Source organism: Bombina bombina, chromosome 2 (genome assembly GCF_027579735.1).
Source record: "Bombina bombina isolate aBomBom1 chromosome 2, aBomBom1.pri, whole genome shotgun sequence".
NCBI lineage: Eukaryota > Metazoa > Chordata > Amphibia > Anura > Bombinatoridae > Bombina > Bombina bombina.
Window position 1 is genome coordinate 658,187,350 of NC_069500.1, and position 19,715 is coordinate 658,207,064.

A 19,715-nucleotide genomic window follows, 5' to 3' on the forward strand; every position below is an offset into this window, starting at 1 on the left:
TATAGTTCAGTGATCAAAGTATTAGGATAATGATTCTTGATAGTAATGTTGTTTAGGGCTCTGTAATTGATACAGAGTCTGAGACCACAATCCTTTTTACTGACAAAAAAGAAGCCAGCCCCGGCAGGAGAGGAGGAAGGGCGAATAAAGCCTTTAGCTAGGTTTTCTTGGATGTACTCCTCCATGGCCTTGGTTTCATCTTTGGAGAGTGGGTAAGTCCTCCCTTTAGGAAGTGGGGCTCCAGGACACAGGTCAATTTTGCAGTAGGTAAGGACGGTGAGGTGGCAACCTCCCGGTGCCCACCTACATAATACCTATTAACCCCTATCCTGCCCCCCCTACACCGCCGCCACTATAATAAATTTATTAACCCCTATCCTGCCCCCCCTACACCATCGCCACCTATAATTAAATTATTAACCCCTATCCTGCCCCCCTATACCGCCGCAACTATAATAAAATTATTAACCCCTAAACCTAGGTCTAACCCTAACCCTAACACCCCCCTAACTTAAATATTAATTAAATAAATCTAAATATTATAACTCTTATTAACTAAATTATTCCTATTTAAAACGAAATACTTAACTTTAAAATAAACCCTAATATAGCTACAATATAAATAATAATTATATTGTAGCTATCTTAGGATTTATATTTATTTTACAGGTAACTTTGTATTTATTTTAACTAGGTAGAATAGTTATTAAATAGTTATTAACTATTTAATTACTACCTAGCTAAAAGAAATACAAAATTACCTGTAAAATAAATCCTAACCTAAGTTACAATTAAACCTAACACTACACTATCATTAAATTAATTAAATAAATTACCTACAAATAACTACAATTAAATACAATTAAATAAACTAACTAAAGTACAAAAAATAAAAAAAAGCTAAGTTACAAAAAATAAAAAAAATAAGTTACAAACATTTCAAAAATATTACAACAATTTTAAGCTACTTACACCTAATCTAAGCTCCCTAATAAAATAACAAAGCCCCCCAAAATAAAAAAATTCCCTATCCTATTCTACATCAAAAAGTTAACAGCTCAATTACCTTACCAGCCCTTAAAAGGGCCTTTTGCGGGGCATGCCCCAAAGAAAACAGCTCTTTTGCCTGTAAAATAAAAATACAACCCCCAACATTAAAACCCACCACCCACATACCCCTACTCTAACCCAAACCCCCCTTAAATAAACCTAACACTACCCCCCTGAAGATCATTCTACCTTTAGCTGTCTTCAGCCAGCCGACCACCGATGGAACCGAAGAGGAGATCCGTAGCGGCAGAAGTCATCATCCAGGCGGCGCTGAAGAAGTCTTCCATCCGATTGAAGTCATTATCCAGGCGGCGTCTTCAATCTTCATCCATCCGGAGCGGAGCCATCTTCAGATGAGCCTACGCGGAGCCATCTTCTTCCACCGACGACTGAACGACGAATGATGGTTCCTTTAAGTGACGTCATCCAAGATGGCGTCCCTCGAATTCTGATTGGCTGATAGGATTCTATCAGCCAATCGGAATTAAGGTATGCAAAATCTGATCAGCCAATCAGATTGAGCTTGCATTCTATTGGCTGTTCTGATCAGCCAATAGAATGCAAGCTCAATCTGATTGGCTGATTGGATCAGCCAATCAGATTTTTCCTACCTTAATTCCGATTGGCTGATAGAATCCTATCAGCCAATCGGAATTCGAGGGACGCCATCTTGGATGATGTCACTTAAAGGAACCGTCATTCGTGGTTCAGTCGTCGGTGGAAGAAGATGGCTCCATGTAGGCTCGTCTGAAGATGGCTCCGCTCCGGATGGATGAAGATTGAAGACGCCGCCTGGATGATGACTTCAATTGGATGGAAGACTTCTTCAGCGCCGCCTGGATGATGACTTCAATCGGATGGAAGACTTCTTCAGCGCCCCTTGGATGATGACTTCTGCCGCTCTGGATCTCCTCTTCGGTTCCATCGGTGGTCAGCTGGCTGAAGACGGCTAAAGGTAGGATGATCTTTCAGGGAAGTAGTGTTAGGTGTATTTAAGGGGGGTTTGGGTTAGAGTAGGGGTATGTGGGTGGTGGGTTTTAATGTTGGGGGGGTTGTATTTTTATTTTACAGGCAAAAGAGCTGTTTTCTTTGGGGGCATGCCCCGCAAAAGGCCCTTTTAAGGGCTGGTAAGGTAATTGAGCTGTTAACTTTTTAATGTAGAATAGGGTAGGGAATTTTTTTATTTTGGGGGGATTTGTTATTTTATTAAGGGGTTTAGATTAGGTGTAAGTAGCTTAAAATTGTTGTAATATTTTTGAAATGTTTGTAACTTATTTTTTTTATTTTTTGTAACTTAGCTTTTTTTATTTTTTGTACTTTAGTTAGTTTATTTAATTGTATTTAATTGTAGTTATTTGTAGGTAATTTATTTAATTAATTTAATGATAGTGTAGTGTTAGGTGTAATTGTAACTTAGGTTAGGATTTATTTTACACGTAATTTTGTATTTCTTTTAGCTAGGTAGTTATTAAATAGTTAATAACTATTTAATAACTATTCTACCTAGTTAAAATAAATACAAAGTTACCTGTAAAATAAATATAAATCCTAAGATAGCTACAATATAATTATTAGTAATATTGTAGCTATAATAGGGTTTATTTTAAAGGTAAGTATTTCGTTTTAAATAGGAATAATTTAGTTAATAAGAGTTAGAATATTTAGATTTATTTAATTAATATTTAAGTTAGGGGGGTGTTAGGGTTAGACTTAGGTTTAGGGGTTAATCATTTTATTATAGTTGTGGCGGTATGGGGGGGCAGGATAGGGGTTAATAAATGTATTATAGGTGGTGATGGTGTAGGGGGGGCAGATTAGGGGTTAATAAATTTAATTTAGGTGGCGGCGTGGTCCGGGAGCAGCGGTTTAGGGGTTAAACAATTTATTTAGTTGCGGCGGGGTCCGTGATCGGCAGGCTAGGGGTTAATAAATTAATTATAGGTGGCGGCGGTATAGGGGGGGCAGGATAGGGGTTACTAGGTATAATGTAGGTGGCGGTGGGCTCCGGGAGCGGCGGTTTAGGGGTTAATACATTTATTAAAGTTGCGGCGGGGTCTAGGAGCGACGGTTTAGGGGTTAATAACTTTATTTAGTTGCGGGGGGCTCCGGGGGCGCTGGTATAGGGGGTAGAACAGTATAGTTAGCGTGGGTGCTTAGTGTCAGCTTGTCAATAAAGCTGTCAAAAAGCCGAAGAGCAGCGAGATCGGATGAGTGATAACTATCACAGTACGCTGCTCATCGCCCCGTACTTGGTGCGCGGCTTTTTGACAGATTTATTGATAACTTTGGCGAGATTTTTCAGGTCTGCAGCGGCGATGGTAGGCGAGCTTAGGCGGGTGTATTGGGCCGGCGAAGGCAGGTAAGTAGACAGGTTGATAACTAGAGGCCAAAGTGTTATGAAGTCATCCAAGGACGATGGAACATCACGATAAGTAAGCTCGTCTTTGATACGCTCATGCAGGTCTCTCCTGAAGGCTGCTTTGAGAGCGCTGCCATCCCAAATGGTATCATATGCCAAGGTGTTAAACTCAATGGTGTATTGTGCCACAGATCAATTGCTCTGGCGGAGATCCAAGAGAGAGTACTCTGCCGCAGAAGTGCATCCGGAGGTGCCAAATATGGAAAATAATGTAGAAATGAAGACATCAGCATCATTCAGGAGTTGAGCACTCTGTTCCAAAAGGGGAGAGACCTAGGCTAGGGCCTTGTCTTTCAATAAAGAAATTATAGAAGTGACCTTTGACTGATGAGACTGGAAGGTGTGAGGATTTTTGCGAAAGTTTAGTCTGCACTGGTTGAGAAAACCCCTACAGTCGGTAGTACCATCGTACTTGTCTGGCAATGGTATCCGGAGTATACTTCAAATAACAGGGAGGGGGGGGGAGTTGCAGCATATACCAGCAGGGGCTGGCTGTGTAACAACAGGAGCAGTGTTCTTTTCTGCAACCAGTGAGGAGAGCATAGCTGATATAGCCTCAAGTTTAGAATCCAAATTCTGCAAGTGTGTGGAATGGGTTCCCAGGGTCTGTCCTTGATGAGAAACTGCTCTTACTACCTCATTTGAGTCCATGGCCAAAGTATAATGTAATGCTCATGGGATATTTCCCTATTGGATCAAACTTGGCCAGAAGTCTTCTTATCCCGACGTCAAGTGGAAGGATAAGGAAATACCCCAGAACAAAGTGAGTGTAAGAAATGAGGTAAGCAGTACTCATGGTTAGACAGGGTAGTCCTTTACGGAAATCCAGCAGTATAGCAGTTCAGGGGTAAACCAATAGAATGGTCAGGAACAGGCAGAGGTCAGCAACAAAAGGTATTCCAGTAGTTTAGCAGTTTAATGGTAAACCAGGCAGAGTAGTCAGACAGGCAGCATTCAGCAATAATAAAGCCATCCAGCAATTCAAGGGTCAAAAAGGCAGAATAGTCAGATAGGCAGAGTTCAGCAATAATAAGGCAATCCAGCAATTCAAGGTTTAAACAGGCAGAGTAGTCAGACAGGCAGATTTCAGCAATAATAAAGCAATCCAGCAATTCAAGTAATAAAGCACCTAGGAGCACACTCAGTAACACCTATACTTGGGCAGTGAATGTAAGTTATGCAGGTACTTACATAGGCGCCTATTCACGTCAAGGAGGACTTCAAAGGATTTGTTTGAGAGGGGAATAGACGTGCACAATGACATCATCACTGCACACTCACACTAACCGCCGTGTCCCTGGCAACGGCCTCAGTGGTGCAAGGGAGCGGCGTGTCAGTGTAGCGACAACCAGGTGAGGAGTACAAAGACAAGTGTCTCTTGCCTACAGTCAAGCATGGTGGTAAGAGTGTCATGTTCTGGGCCTGCATGAGTGCTGCCGGCACTGGGGAGCTACAGTTTTTTAAGAGAACCATGAATGCCAACATGTACTGTGATATATTAAAGCAGAGCATGATCCCCTTCCTCCAGAGACTAGGCCGCAGGGCAGTATTCCAACATGATAAGGAAGCCAAACACACCTCCAAGACAACCACTGCCTTACTAAAGAAGCTGAGGGAAAAGGTGATGGACTGGCCAAGCATGTCTCCAGACTTAAACCCTATTAAGCATCTATGGGGCATCCTCAAACGGAATGTGGGGAGCGCAAGGTCTCTAACATCCACCAGCTCCATGATGTCATCATGGAGAAGTGGAAGAGGACTCCGGTGGCAACCTGTGAAGCTCTGGTGAACTCCATGCCCAAGAGGGTTAAGGCAGTGCTGGAAAATAATGGTGGCCACACAAAATATTGACACTTTGGGCCCAATTTGGACATTTCCACTTAGGGGTGTACTCACTTTTGTTGCCAACGGTTTAGACATTAATAGCTGTATGTTGCATTATTTTTGATGGGACAGCAAATTTACACTGTTATACAGGCTGTACACTCACTACATTGTAGCAAAGTGTCATTTCTTTAGTGTTGTCAAATGAAAAGATATAATAAAATATTTACAAAAATGTGAGGGTGTACTCACTTTTGTGAGATACTGTATACACATATAAACACATGAATATCTATTTACACATACTAGACATATATGGAAGTTTATTGGAGCCCTTTACCGTTAAGTAGATGAAAACATATAAAAGCATATTTATTCAACATGCATTTTTAATAAAGGCTTTAACTATGTATTTACTGTAAATATTTGACTCTCCAATGTTCTGCTCATAGCAGAATATTTTCTGTGTATTTGTAAATAGATATTCCTATTTATACCTGTATATATCTATACCTACATATCATTATATATCATATATATAGTATATATATATATATATATATATATATATATATATATATATATATATATATATACAGGTGGCCCTCGGTTTACGATGGTTCAATTTGCGCCGTTTCAGAATAACGCCCTTTTTTTGCTATTGAAAAGCATTGACTGCTATTAAAAGCATTAGCACATGCATACATTAAAATAGCCAGTAGGTGGAGCTGAATGCTTGTGTTGCAGCAAACACATGCAAAGAAAAGCAAGCCAGACATGATCAATGGATCAGCTTTCAAAGGAACAAGATCTAACAGCCACTTCCCTTAGCTGCAGACTCAATGCAGAGAACTGTTTGCAGAAAAAGGCAAGTAAAAAACATTTTTGTTCATTAAAGGGACTGTCAACACCAGAATTTTTGTTGTTTAAAAAGAAAGATAATCCCTTTATTACCCGTTCCCCAGTTTTGCACAACCAACACAGTTATATTAATATACTTTTTACCTCTGTAATTATCTTGTATCTAAGCTTCTGCTGACTGCCCCCTTATTTCAGTTCTTTTGACAGACATGCAGTTTAGCCAATCAGTGCTCAGTCCTAGGTCACTTTACGTGCATGAGCTCAATGTTATCTATATGAAACATGTGAACTAATGCCCTCTAGTGGTCAAAATGCATTCAGATTAGAGGCAGTCTTCAAGGTCTAAGAAATTAGCATATGAACCTCCTAGTTTTTAGCTTTTTTTTTGGACTTGACTGTCCCTTTAAACTTAGTTTGATGATGATGCAGTCTGTTGTGTGATTAAACACAGGCAGGCTAATCAGTGTATATCCAGACCTGAGCAATGGATCCATTTTTAAAGGAACAAGATCTAGCAGCCACTTCCCTTAGCTGCAGAAAAATGCAAGTAAAAATGTTTTTTTCTACATTAAACTTAGTTTGATGATGATACAGTCTGTTGTGTGATTATTTTGTTTTTGTTCATTAAACTTAGATTGATGATGATAAAGTCTGTGTTTGTGTGATAATTTCATTAGGTGCGGTTTAGCAAATGTTTTTATTTATTAAACTTAGTTTGATGATGATACAATCTACAGTATATTTTTAGGTTTATAATGCTGTTTACCATTTAAAGTCTTCATTTCAAAGCTTTAAAAATAATGTATTAGGTGTTACTTATGACAATTTTGAGAGGGGCCTGGAACCTAACTCCCTCACTTCCCATTGACTTACATTATAAACTGGGTTTCAATTTACAACGGTTTCAATTTACAACCATTCCTTCTGGAACCTAACCCCAGCGTAAACTGAGGGCTACCTGTGTATATATATATATATATATATATATATATATATATATATATATAAACAAAATATCATCATATATATATAGAAATATATATTTATGAATAAATAGAACACTTTCTGTTATGTAAAGAACATTGGAATATGAAATATTCATATTTTCATGTAGTGTTAGCACAAATGAGATCATGCGATATGGTTTGCGTGAGAGTAAGGTGTTTTTTTCCCACTTTTTTTCTCCATTGACTTTTATGGGGGAATATGAGAATGCGCACTTGATATTCTTACATCAGATTTTTGCACTAGTCGGGTTACCACTAGAGTGAAAAAGTTTACTTTTAACTTGTAATACAAGCTCAACCTTACAATCGAAAAATCTTATTTCTATCGCAATAAACGCTCAAGCAAGAGCGTTAATTTGCGCTCCACTCATAATCTAGCAATAATTGTACATTTTATTATTTTTATTATTAAATTACTCAACAAAATATGTCTGGAAAATATTAATTCAAGATACTTAGCATTTACAAAGTACATTTTTAAGTGCATCATAAAAAGAAATTCCTGTATTGTTAGTAAATTAAAAAAAATCAATCACATAAAATACAATCTGACATGATACATCTAAACCAAGGGTTAATATCTAAACCATATACAGATATATGTTCATTTATTAGACATGCATCATATAATTCAGAAATGTTTATATACTCTACATTTATTTTCCATAGTATAAGTAATGTTAGGTAAGATTTGTTGCCTTCTACGGCAGAATATGATTATTAAAAATGAATTTATTGCTATTGTTGGGTTAACATTGCTACTGCATGTTTAAATAAATATTGCTATAGCCTTACTAGTATTATTCAATAAATTGTCTTCTCACCTATCACCTTTGAGTGACAGTATATTATACTAGGTATAAGCCAAATCTGCGGCAAGGCAACAAATAATGTTCCAGAGTGTAAAGATGTGTCTATTATAATTAGTCACATTTCATAGGAAGCATCATTCCCTTAATTTGAAGGACAAATACCATGACAGTAAAGCAATCATGTTCATATTATAAGAATGAAAGGCATCATTAGTAATTTATTTTTTAATTAAAATGATGTTCAGTAAAGGCTGTTTAAAATGCTTTTTAAGGGGTCTATCGGAATATTTTTTAAAAAAAATCAAATGTTTTATCCACAAGCATACATCAAGATTACAAGTTATGCGCTAAACCCGTTGTGTAAATTACGCTAAAAATGTAGAGGTACCGCACTTTCCATTGCACTGCCATTACAAGTTACACAAAAACCTTCTTGTGTTGTGCGTTATGATGCATTAAGCTCCATACCGCACAAAAGCCAAGGCCTGACTTGGGGCATGATCCGATATACGGCGTACTTTTCTGCGCAAGTGAGGTAACCCGTGCTGCCCAAAGTTTCACCTCGCACATCAGGGTATCCAATATACCCCGCCGGCAGCTGCTAAAGTGCTGTAAGTCGGACAATCTAGCGATGTCCAGAAATAAGAGTAAGTACAAATTTCTGGAGTCGCCAGTGACTTACGGCACTTTAGAAACTGCCGGCTCCTAAAAAAACAAACTAACTAAGCTTTTAAATCTCCCATAACTGTCTAACACGCCTCCCAAAAATAGCCCGACACGTATAACCCTCTATCCGCAATCCCCCCTCTCACTCCTAACAATAAATGTATTAACCCCTAGACCGACAACCCCCTACAACGCAATAAGCCTAATTATTAACCCCTAAACCGCCATAGCCCACACCGCAATAAACCTATCCTAGTATTAACCCCTAAACCGCTGCTCCCGGACCCCGCCGCCACCTATATTAAATGTATTACCCCCTAATCTGACCCCCCTAAACCTCCACCACCTATATTAAATGTATTACCCCCTAATCTGACCCCCCTACACTGCTGCCACCTATATTAAATATATTACCCCCTAATCTGACCCCCCTACACCACCGCCACCTATATTAAATATATTACCCCCTAATCTGACCCCCCTACACCGCCGCCACCTATATTAAATATATTACCCCCTAATCTGACCCCCCTACACTGCCGCCACCTATATTAAATATATTACCCCCTAAACCTAAGTCTAACCCTAACACCCCCTAACTTAATTATTATTTAAATAAATCTAAATAATATTAATATTATTAACTAAATGTTTCCTATTTAAAACTAAATACTTACCTATAAAATCAACCCTAAGATAGCTACACTATAATGAATAATTACATTGTATTACATTGTATACATTGTACATTGTATTTTAGGATTTATTTTTTATTTTACAAGTAACTTTGTATTTATTTTAACTAGGTACAATAGCTATTAAATAGTTAATAACTATTTAATAGCTACCTAGTTAAAATAATTAAGTTAGGTGGGGTGTTAGGTTTAGGGGTTAATAGTTTAATTTAGTGTGTCCCGATGTGGGGGGCTGGCAGTTTAGGGGTTAATAGGTTTAGTCAAGTAGTTGCAATGTGTGGGGCAGGCGGATTAGGGGCTAATAGGTTTATTATAGAAGTTGCGATGTGGGGGTGGTGGTTTAGGGGTTAATATGTTTAGTTAGTGTTGGCAAAGTGGGGGGTCAGCGGTTTAGGGGGTTAATATTTTATTTTAGTGTTGGCTATGTTGGTGGGTGGTGGATTATGGGTTATTAAGTTTAATAAAGTATTTGTGATGCGGGGGATGGCGGTTTAGAGGTTAATAGGTGTACTTTGTAACATTTTTGTTATGAGTTGTGTGAAACAATTTTGTTTTGCAAAATCCATAACTACTGGTCTCTGATCGCGGAATGGATCACGGTGGTATAAGCTATAAAGCTAGCGTTATAGCCGGACCACACAACCTGTAATACAGGCACAATGAAAATTCCACACTCAAAAGCCATTTTTTGAGTGCTTGAATGGAGAGTTGCGGTATAGGCTAAAACGCTTGTGGTATAGCTGTATCGCCGCAACTTGTAATACAGGAGACCTGCCATTCCGCGTGCAAAGGCCAATTTTTTAGCGGTATAGCCGTACCGCAAAACTTGTCATTTGGCCTATTGACATTAGTGGTGGTTTTCTGTACATGTTGTTTCTAAAGTATTGTAAGCAACCCCTAATTTAGTAGAGAATATTTGTATTTGTATATTTTGTATGGGTCTTTGGGCGCTGCTAAATCTAACGTGAAGCTTTCACTGTTTAGTAGCGAAAATTCTCATAACTATATTGTTCTACAGAATAATGTCCCCATGTGATTGAAAATTTAGGGCTAGATTACAAGTGGAGTGCTAATTTATTGTACACCTGCAAACAGGCAAATTTGCCCGTTTGTGGGCGTGCAATAAATAACCAGCCATTACTGACAGTAGCAATTAGCACTTATAGAATTAACCAGAGATCAGATCTCTGGTTAATTTTATAAATGTCTCCCAAATGCCCCTAAACTTAAGTGTAGTATATTTTTATTAAAAACAAACACCTAAATTACAAGTTTTGCGCTATAGAGGGTAGTTAACGAATGCAACAAAAGTTGCGTTATTTCACCCTCCATAGAGTTGCTATTACGAGTTTTTTAAAAGCCGGCTTCTGCGTGCGATATAGTTGCATTGAGCTCCATACCTCATAAAATACAATTGCTGCTTTGACGTGCTTGTGCACACTTTCCCCATAGACATCAATGGGCAGAGCGTGTTAGAAAAAAAACTAACACCTGAAGTGCGGAATGAAAAAGCTCCATAATGCAAGTATGCAACCCCATTGATGTCTATGGGGAAAAAAAGTTATGTTTAAACCTAACAACCTAGCATAAACCCCATATCTAAATACCCCTAATCTGCTGCCCCCGACATCACCGACACCTACATAAAGTTATTAACCCCTAATCTGCCGCTCCTGACATCGCTGCCACCAAAATAAATCTATTAACCCCTAATCTGCCGCTCCCGATATCGCCAACACTATACTAAAGTTATAAACCACTATTCCCCCGCACCCCAACATCGCCACACTATGATATAGATATTAACCCCTATTCCGCCGCTCCAAGACATTGCCGCCACTAAATAAAGCTATTAACCCCTAAAACTCTGGCCTCCCAGATCACTACCACTAAATAAACCTATTAACCCCTAAACCACCAGCCCCCCTACATCGCAACAACCTTAATTAAACTATGAACTCCTAGGCATTAGTGTACTTTGTAACACTTTAATTATGAGTTTTATGTAACAGTTTTGTTGCGTAAAACTCATAACTACTGGTCTCAGATGGCGGTATGGAACTTGTCGTTATAGGGTGTAATACAAGCTTTTTAGCCTCACCGCACAACTCGTAATGGCAGCGCTATGGGAATCCAATGAAAAAAACGTCATTTTTTTTCGAGTGCGGGACTGACGTTGCGTTACAGGCTACAAGGCTTGCAGTACAGCTATACCAACAAGACTCGTAATGGCTGCCTTGCTGTTTTAACACTAAAATGACCATTTTTTCAGCTTTAATACACGAACACACAACTCGTAATCTACCTGTAAGATAGTAGAATCTTTATATTTTAATAAAATAACTGCAAAAATCTGTTACATAGGACAAAAGTTGGCAGGTGTTAGAAAAAACATGGCACTGAAAAGTGCCTTTACATTGTGGTCTATGGGAACTGTGTGTTCCCTGTAAATATATATGTATATACTTATACACATATTAACTCATAAATATATATATTCATACGCATATATATTTACAATTAGGTGCCATCGATGCGCAACTTAGCCCCTTCACTGTGCTAAGCTCTCATGCCGTGTCTGACCGCATGATAACTAGGTTCCCTAAAGAAGCGTACTCTTATGAGCGCAATGCTTCCTAGCAATACAAATGCAATGTTGCGTTCGCATTGCGCTCAACTTGTAATACCAGCGCACATTTGCGTGCAGTGGTGTTACTCAGTGGAGAGCAAATATCTCACTTGCTAAACTGATATTTGCGCTACACTTTGTAATACCAGCTTGCATTGCATGGAAGCTTTGCACTCACGAGAGGGCACTTCCATAGACTTTAATGGGTCGTTCTCATGCCGTCAGACACAGTTCAAATAGACCACAATGTAAAAGCACTTTTCAGTGCAGTTTTTTTTCTAACAACCCACACCAGCCGACTTTAGCCCCCAAAAACTGCTAAGTGCAGGATATTTTTTAAGTGATGCCGCATAGCTGTATTTCAAAATATTCCTTTTTTTGCACCAGGCAAGACAAAACTGTGTTTCATTTAAAGCAGAAATACTATAGAAAATAACTCACTGAATTTATTTTTACATTACCTCCTAAAGCTTTCCTACTGAAAGGGAGACTAGTTTTTAAATGAGTTGCACATGGCTCAAAAAAACCCCATAACCTTAAGAGTGAAGGTTAGTTCTGCTACTTTGGACTATCTTTAAAACGTTGTCAGTTTGGTGATTACAGTGTGATAACTGTTAATATCCTGTTTTAGAAAATGAGATAAATTGTAGCCACTTTCTTCTTATGTAAATTGACATCATAGACTATTCTTATTGATTTTAGATGACTATCTCACTGAAACGTAAAACACGGTTTTCGTAATTAATATATATATATATATATATATATATATATATATATATATATATATATATATATATATATATATATATAGGTAGCCCTCAGTTTACGCCGGGGTTAGGTTCCAGAAGTTGTAAATCTAAACCGTTGTAAATTGAAAATAAATTGAAACCCAGTTTATAATGTAAGTCAATGGGAAGTGAGGGAGATAGGTGTTACTTATGACAATTTTGAGAGGGGCCTGGAACCTAATACATTATTTTTAAAGCTTTAAAATGAAGACTTTAAATGTTAAACAGCATTATAAACCTAATAAAATAATCACACAACACAGACTTCACTTCCATTTTTCTGCAAACAGTTCATTCTATGCATTCCAATCTGGACTGATTTATAGACAGGAAGATCTTGTTCCTTTGAAATCTGCTCGATAGCTCAGATCTGGTTAAACTGATTAATTTCAGCTTGCTTGGCTTTGCTGCAACACAAGTGGACAGCTCCACCTACTGGCTATTTTAATAAATGCACTGCTTCTCAATGCTTTTCAATAGCAGTCACATGACTGGAAAAAAAAGGTTGTTATTCTGAAACGGTGTAAATTGAACCATTGTAAAACGAAGGCCACCTGTATTTATTTACTTTTAACACTTCAAAAGTTTGAAAATCATCATTGATCAAATTTGCCCATTATACCCATGGTTCCCATATACAAACGGTATTCAGATTCTTTAACACATATCATAACTCTATCCAACTGTTAAATACAGACACCGACTGCATTTAACCCTTTAACCTGGAAAGATTTTCATCATTTTATTAAAGAAAAAAATATTATTTTCCAACATTCAAAAAAAATAAAAAATATAAAGATAGTCGTTAATCCCTATCACCTAGATTACAAGTTTTGCGTTACGGCTTTTAACGCTGAAAAAATGGCAATTGCAGCGTAAAAGCAGTAACTCAGCTATTGCAAGTCGTGTCAGTATAGCTATACCACAAGCATTTTAGCCTGTAACGCAACGTCCATTCCACACATTTAAAAAAAAATGACATTTTTGTGTGGGATTTTCATAGCGCCGGTATTACAGGTTGTGCGTTGAGGCTAAAAAGCTTGCGTTACAGCCTATACCGACATGATCCATACCGCCATCTGAGAGCAGTAGTTATGAGTTTTGCGCCACAAAAATGTTTCACAAAACTCATAACTAAAGTGTTACAAAGTACACTAACACCCATAAATTACCTATTAACCCCTAAACCGCAATCGTACCACATTGCAAATACTATATTAAACTTATTAACCCCTAATCTGCCGCTCACCCACATGGAGACTATTAAGTACATTTATTAACCCCTAATCTGCCGCTCTCAGCATCGCTGACACTAATAAAAATGATCAACCCCTATTCCGCCGCTCCCCTACATCGCTGATACTATAATAAAGCTTTTTACCCCTATTCTGCTGCTCCCCACATCGCTGACAATATAATAAAGTAATTAACCCCTAAACCTCTAGCCTCCCAAATCTCCGCAACTATATAAACCTATTAACCCCTTAACCTCCGGCCTCCCACATCTCCGCCACTAAATAAACCTGATTTGAATAGCCAATAGGATTTCAGTAGCTCAATAGGATTTTAGAAGCTCTCATCCTAGTGGCTGATTTGAATTTGAAGAATCAAATCAGCCAATAGGAATGCAAGATACGTCATTTTGAAACGGCTACCTTGCATTGATGCTTCAGTGTACGGCAAGGACCGTATAAAGAGGACGCACCGTGCTGGATGTTTTCACTGCGCCGCCGGGATGAAGATAGACGCCCCCGCAATGGATGAAGATTTCGCTGCCTGGATGTCCGGACTTCAGCAACCGTAAATAGATATTCTAGGGTTAGTGTTAGATAATTTTTAAATTTTTTTGGGGTGTTTCTTTTTCAGATTAGAGATTGGGCTTTTGAAAAAGAGTTAAGGGCATTGAAAAAAAGCTGAATGCCCTTTTAAGGGCAATGCCCATACAAATGCCCCTTTAGGTTTTTTTATTTTGGGGGTAGGTTGCGTGGTGGTTTTACTGTTGGGGGGACTTTACCTTACAGGTAAAAAAGCTGTTTAACTTAGGGCAATGCCTTCCAAAAGGCCATTTTAAGGGCTACTGGTAGTTTATTGTAGGCTAGGGGGTGTTTTTATTTTGGAGGGGCTTTTTTTATAGGGCTATTAGATTAGGTGTAATTGTTTTTTTTTTAATAATTTTGTTTATTATTTTTTTGTAAGCTTAGTGTTTCTAATTTTTCATAATTTAGTGTTTATTATTTTTTGTAATTTTAGATTTTTAAATTTTTCTCGTAGTGTTAGGTGTTTTTTAAATTTGTAATTTAGATTTTTTTAATTGTTGTATTTTTTATTTTATTAGAATATTATTATTATTATTATTATTATCGGTTATTTGTAGAGCGCCAACAGATTCAGCAGCGCTAAACAGATTCCGCAGCGCTAAACAGATTCCGCAGCGCTAAGGAATAGTAAGGTTAGGTTAATCTATAGTTTAATGTTAGGTTCATTTTTATTTCACAGGTAAGTTTTTATTTATTTAAATATAGTTATATTGTAATTTTAATTTAAAGTTAGGGGGGTGTTAGGTTTAGGGGTTAATAGTTTAATTTAGTGTTTTTGCGATGTGGGGGGCGGCGGTGTATGGGTTAATAGGTTTATTTAGTAGCGGAGATGTAGGATGCCGGAGGTTTGTGGGTTAATAGGTTTATTTAGTTGCAGAGATGTGGGAGGTCATAGGTTTAGGGGTTAATAAAGTGTCAGCGATCTCGGGGAGTGGCGTAATAGGGGTTAATAGCTTTATTATAGTGGCAGTGATGTCGTGGAGAGGCAGAATAGGAGTTAATAACTTTTTTAGTGGTGGCGATGTCGGGAGTGGCAGATTAGGGGTTAATAACTTTATTTAGGTGGCGGCTATGTCGGGAGCAGCGAATTAGGGGTGTTTAGACTTGGGGTTTATGTTAGGGTGAACATAACTTTTTTTTCCCCCATAGACATCAACGGGGTTGCGTTACGGAGAATTTTCATTCCGCGATCGCAGGTGTTAAGTTTTTTCTAACACTCTCTGCCCATTGATGTCTAAGGGGGAAAACCTGCACGAGCACATCAAAGCAGCCCTTGGATTTTGTGCGGTATGGAGCTTAATGCCACCATATCGCACGCACAAGGAAGTTTTTCAGTAACTCGTAATGGCAGCGGTATAGAGAGTGAAATTAAGCAACTTTTTTGGCGTTAGTTTTGCACCCTGCTTAGTGCAAAACTCGGAATCTCTGTGTATATTAGGTAGTGGCATCAAGACCATCTTTTTTCTGTTTGTTTTATGGGTCTGAATGAACTCTACAGGAGGGTCATACTTATAGGGTCAGATTACGAGTGGAGCAAACAATATCAGGTTTTCGTGATCGTTTACTGCAGGTTAAATTGCCCTTGTATTACGAGTTCAAAGTAAACACTTGAGAGCAATTGTGATTTACGCCAGAATGATTACTGCAACTTCAGACCTCTGGTTAACTGTTTTGCGAAAATAAAAAGTTGCACAAAACACATCATCAATACATTATAAAGAATAGTTACACTCATAATAACATCATCTAATAAAAATTATTTTAAAAAGATATTGCACAAAAAAGTATTCCTCAAAAAAAATGTGAAGCCTGTAATAAAGAACAGTTACTATAAACATGTCACCCAGAATGTAGGTCATTCCCTATACTGTTACAGAAAACAAATTGACTATTCATGATTTAGCCCTCATATCGCCAAAATGTCTATGGTAGCACTAAAAACTGCCTACAATATTATTATTATTATTCTTTATTTATAAAGCGCCAACAGATTCCACAGCGCTGCCCATGGGTACAAGGATAAAAACGGAGAAAAAATACAATAAAAGACAAGATTTTACAGACAAATACAAGGGGAATTGAGGGCCCTTACAATCTAGATGAGCTAAATATCATCATATATATGTAGAAATATGTATTTATGAATAAATAGAACATATTCTTCTATGTGAATAACATTGGAATGTGAAATATTCATATTTTCATGCACTTAAGAACATGAGTTCGGGTTAACGCGCAAGTAGGGTGCTAGGTTCTTTTCCACTTTTTTTCTCTTTTGACTTCTATGGGGGAATAGGTTATCACGCTCACAATATTAAAATTGTGCTAGAAGTAAGCTGATTGCGTGCGTCAGGTTAGCGCAAGAGTTCGAACTTTTTATTTTCAACTCAAAATATGAGCGCAACCCAACATGCGCAAAAAGTTTACTCCTAGGGCAATTAGCGCTCTAGCGTAAGCACAAAATAGTGCTACACTTGGAATCTGGCCAATAGTTATGGACAGAGTCATCTTTGCTTTTACATGGGAACTACTCAGACATGCTATGTTCTTGTTTTTGCTTTGAGCACATTGTAGCCCTACAAGTGTAGGTTCTGTGTCTCTTGATGATATGGAGGAACTATTATTAATATGCTAAAATTATATTAAATGCAAAAAGCAAATGAAAATGCACCTTTTGTGCCATTATATGTGATGACATGTAAATAATGTATACATAATTTAAGAGAATCTTTCAATAGTTTGGTATGGTGTTAAATGAAACCCAGAAATCAATAAATCTATCTATCTATCTATCAATCATCTATCTATCTATTTATCTATCTATATCTATCTATATACAGTATATATATATATATAAAAATATATATATATATATATATATATATATATATATATATATATATATATATATATATATATATATATATATATATAGTGGTTTGGAATAGGGGCAATTGTAAATAGATAATTTAGTTCAATTTTTTTTAGTTACTTTACATGCTAAAAAATTTGTCCAATTTTTTGTTAGTACTTATGTTCAAAATGTTTAATTTCAATGCTATTTCATAGCAACAGTTAATCTATTTAGGAGTTTAAAAAAAATATATATATATTTTCAACACTTACTTCCATTCTTACGTGCAACATACTCTTCACACTGGTTTTCTGGAGGGTAATATAAGGTTGCTTGATTTTTTTTCCTTTGATACGTACTTTACATAAGAGTTCTTGACTGCTCCAAAAATAACTTCAGAATTCATGAATATTTTATGCTGGGAGATAAAGAAAGCCCCAGAACAAACTACGTTATATTTATCTTTAATTTCTACAGATGAGTCAAAGCTTTGTTTTTTTCTTCTTTTGTCTATTTCTCATCCTGTACATCTACAGCATTTCCTCTCTGCAACAGGGATCATGTCGCCTGCTGCTGCTAGAAAATGGAAAGGAAATAATTGAAACATACATTTATTTTTTCAGATCTTGGAGGTTGAATTGTATTTTATTATAAAATTATAAATGTTGTAACCTGGGACTTCTTTTTCTAACAAAAAGTATAGGTGTAAATATAAGAGTTAAAACAACTATATATTGAGAAAATCATAGTAACACGAATTGGCATCTATTTATCAAGCCGTCAACCGCAAATATGCTGGAATTCCGCAGCGTATTTGTGGTGAGCCTGATTCCCCTTAGTTATCAAACCCTACAGACTGGCAAAAGTAGAATTTAGTGACGTAACATACGATCCGCCGGACTCAGTCCGACACAGATCGATGCTTACGTCTTTACAGATGTTCCGAATGCAAATTCAGCACAATCTGACTACTTTTGCTAGTTATCAATTTTCTACCAGGTATGCTCGCCACTATTCCGGCCCAGCGTACCTGGTTTTCAATCCGCCGCCCTGGAGGCGGCGGATACCATAGGGATCAATGGGAGTCTGAAAGCAGCGAAAGCTTATGTTCGCTGCTGCCCGATATCCCATTGATTCCTATGGGAACGTTTACACCTAACACCCTAACATGTACCCCAAGTCTAAACACCCATAATCTGCCCCCCCTACACCACCACCATCTACATTATACGTATTAACCGCTAATCTGCCGCCCCTACACTGCCGCCATCTAAATAAAAGTTATTAACCCCTATCCCGCTGCTCCCGGACCCCACCGCAACTAAATAAACTTATAAACCCCTAAACCACCACTCCCGGAGCCCACCGCCACCTACATTATACTTATTAACCCCTAATCTGCCGCCCCCTACACCGTTGCCACTATATTAAATGTATTAACCCCTAAACCTAAGTCTAACCCTAACCCTTACACCCACTAACTTAAATATAATTTAAATAAATCTAATTAAATATTCCTATCATTAAATAAATTATTCCTATTTAAAACTAAATACTTACCTATAAAATAAACCCTAAGATAGCTACAATATAACTAATAGTTACATTGTAGCTAGCTTAGCGTTTATTTTTATTTTACAGGCAAGTTTGTATTTATTTTAACTAGGTACAATAGTTACTAAATAGTTAACTTTTTAATAACTTCCTAGTTAAAATAAAGACAAATATACCTGTAAAATAAAACCTAACCTACGTTACAATTACACCTAACACTACACTATAATTAAATGAATTCCCTAAACTAAATACAATTAAATAAAATTATCTAAAGTACAAGAAAAACAAACACTAAATTACAGAAAATAATAAACAAATTACAAGATTTTTAAACTAATTACCCCTAATCTAATCCCCCTAATAACCCTTGGTGTGCGGCTTTTTGACAGCTTTTTTGATAATTTTGGAGAACGTATTGAGGTCAGCGGCAGCGATGTTACACGATCTTAGGCGAGTGTATTGGTGCCGTCGAATGCAAGTAAGTTGACGGCTTGATAAATAGATGCCATTGTATTAAAGGGGCTTGGAAGCCAAAAAGATTCAGATACAGCATGCATTGAATAAAAAGGTTTCCAATTTATATATTTTCCTTGTTATTGTTCTTAACTTGAATGCATACTGAGGTATACTCAGTGTGCACGTGTCTTTAGCACTGTTCATTCAAAATATTATCAGTTAATAGTCGTATGGCATGATATATATTATAGATATTTATATATATACACACATATAT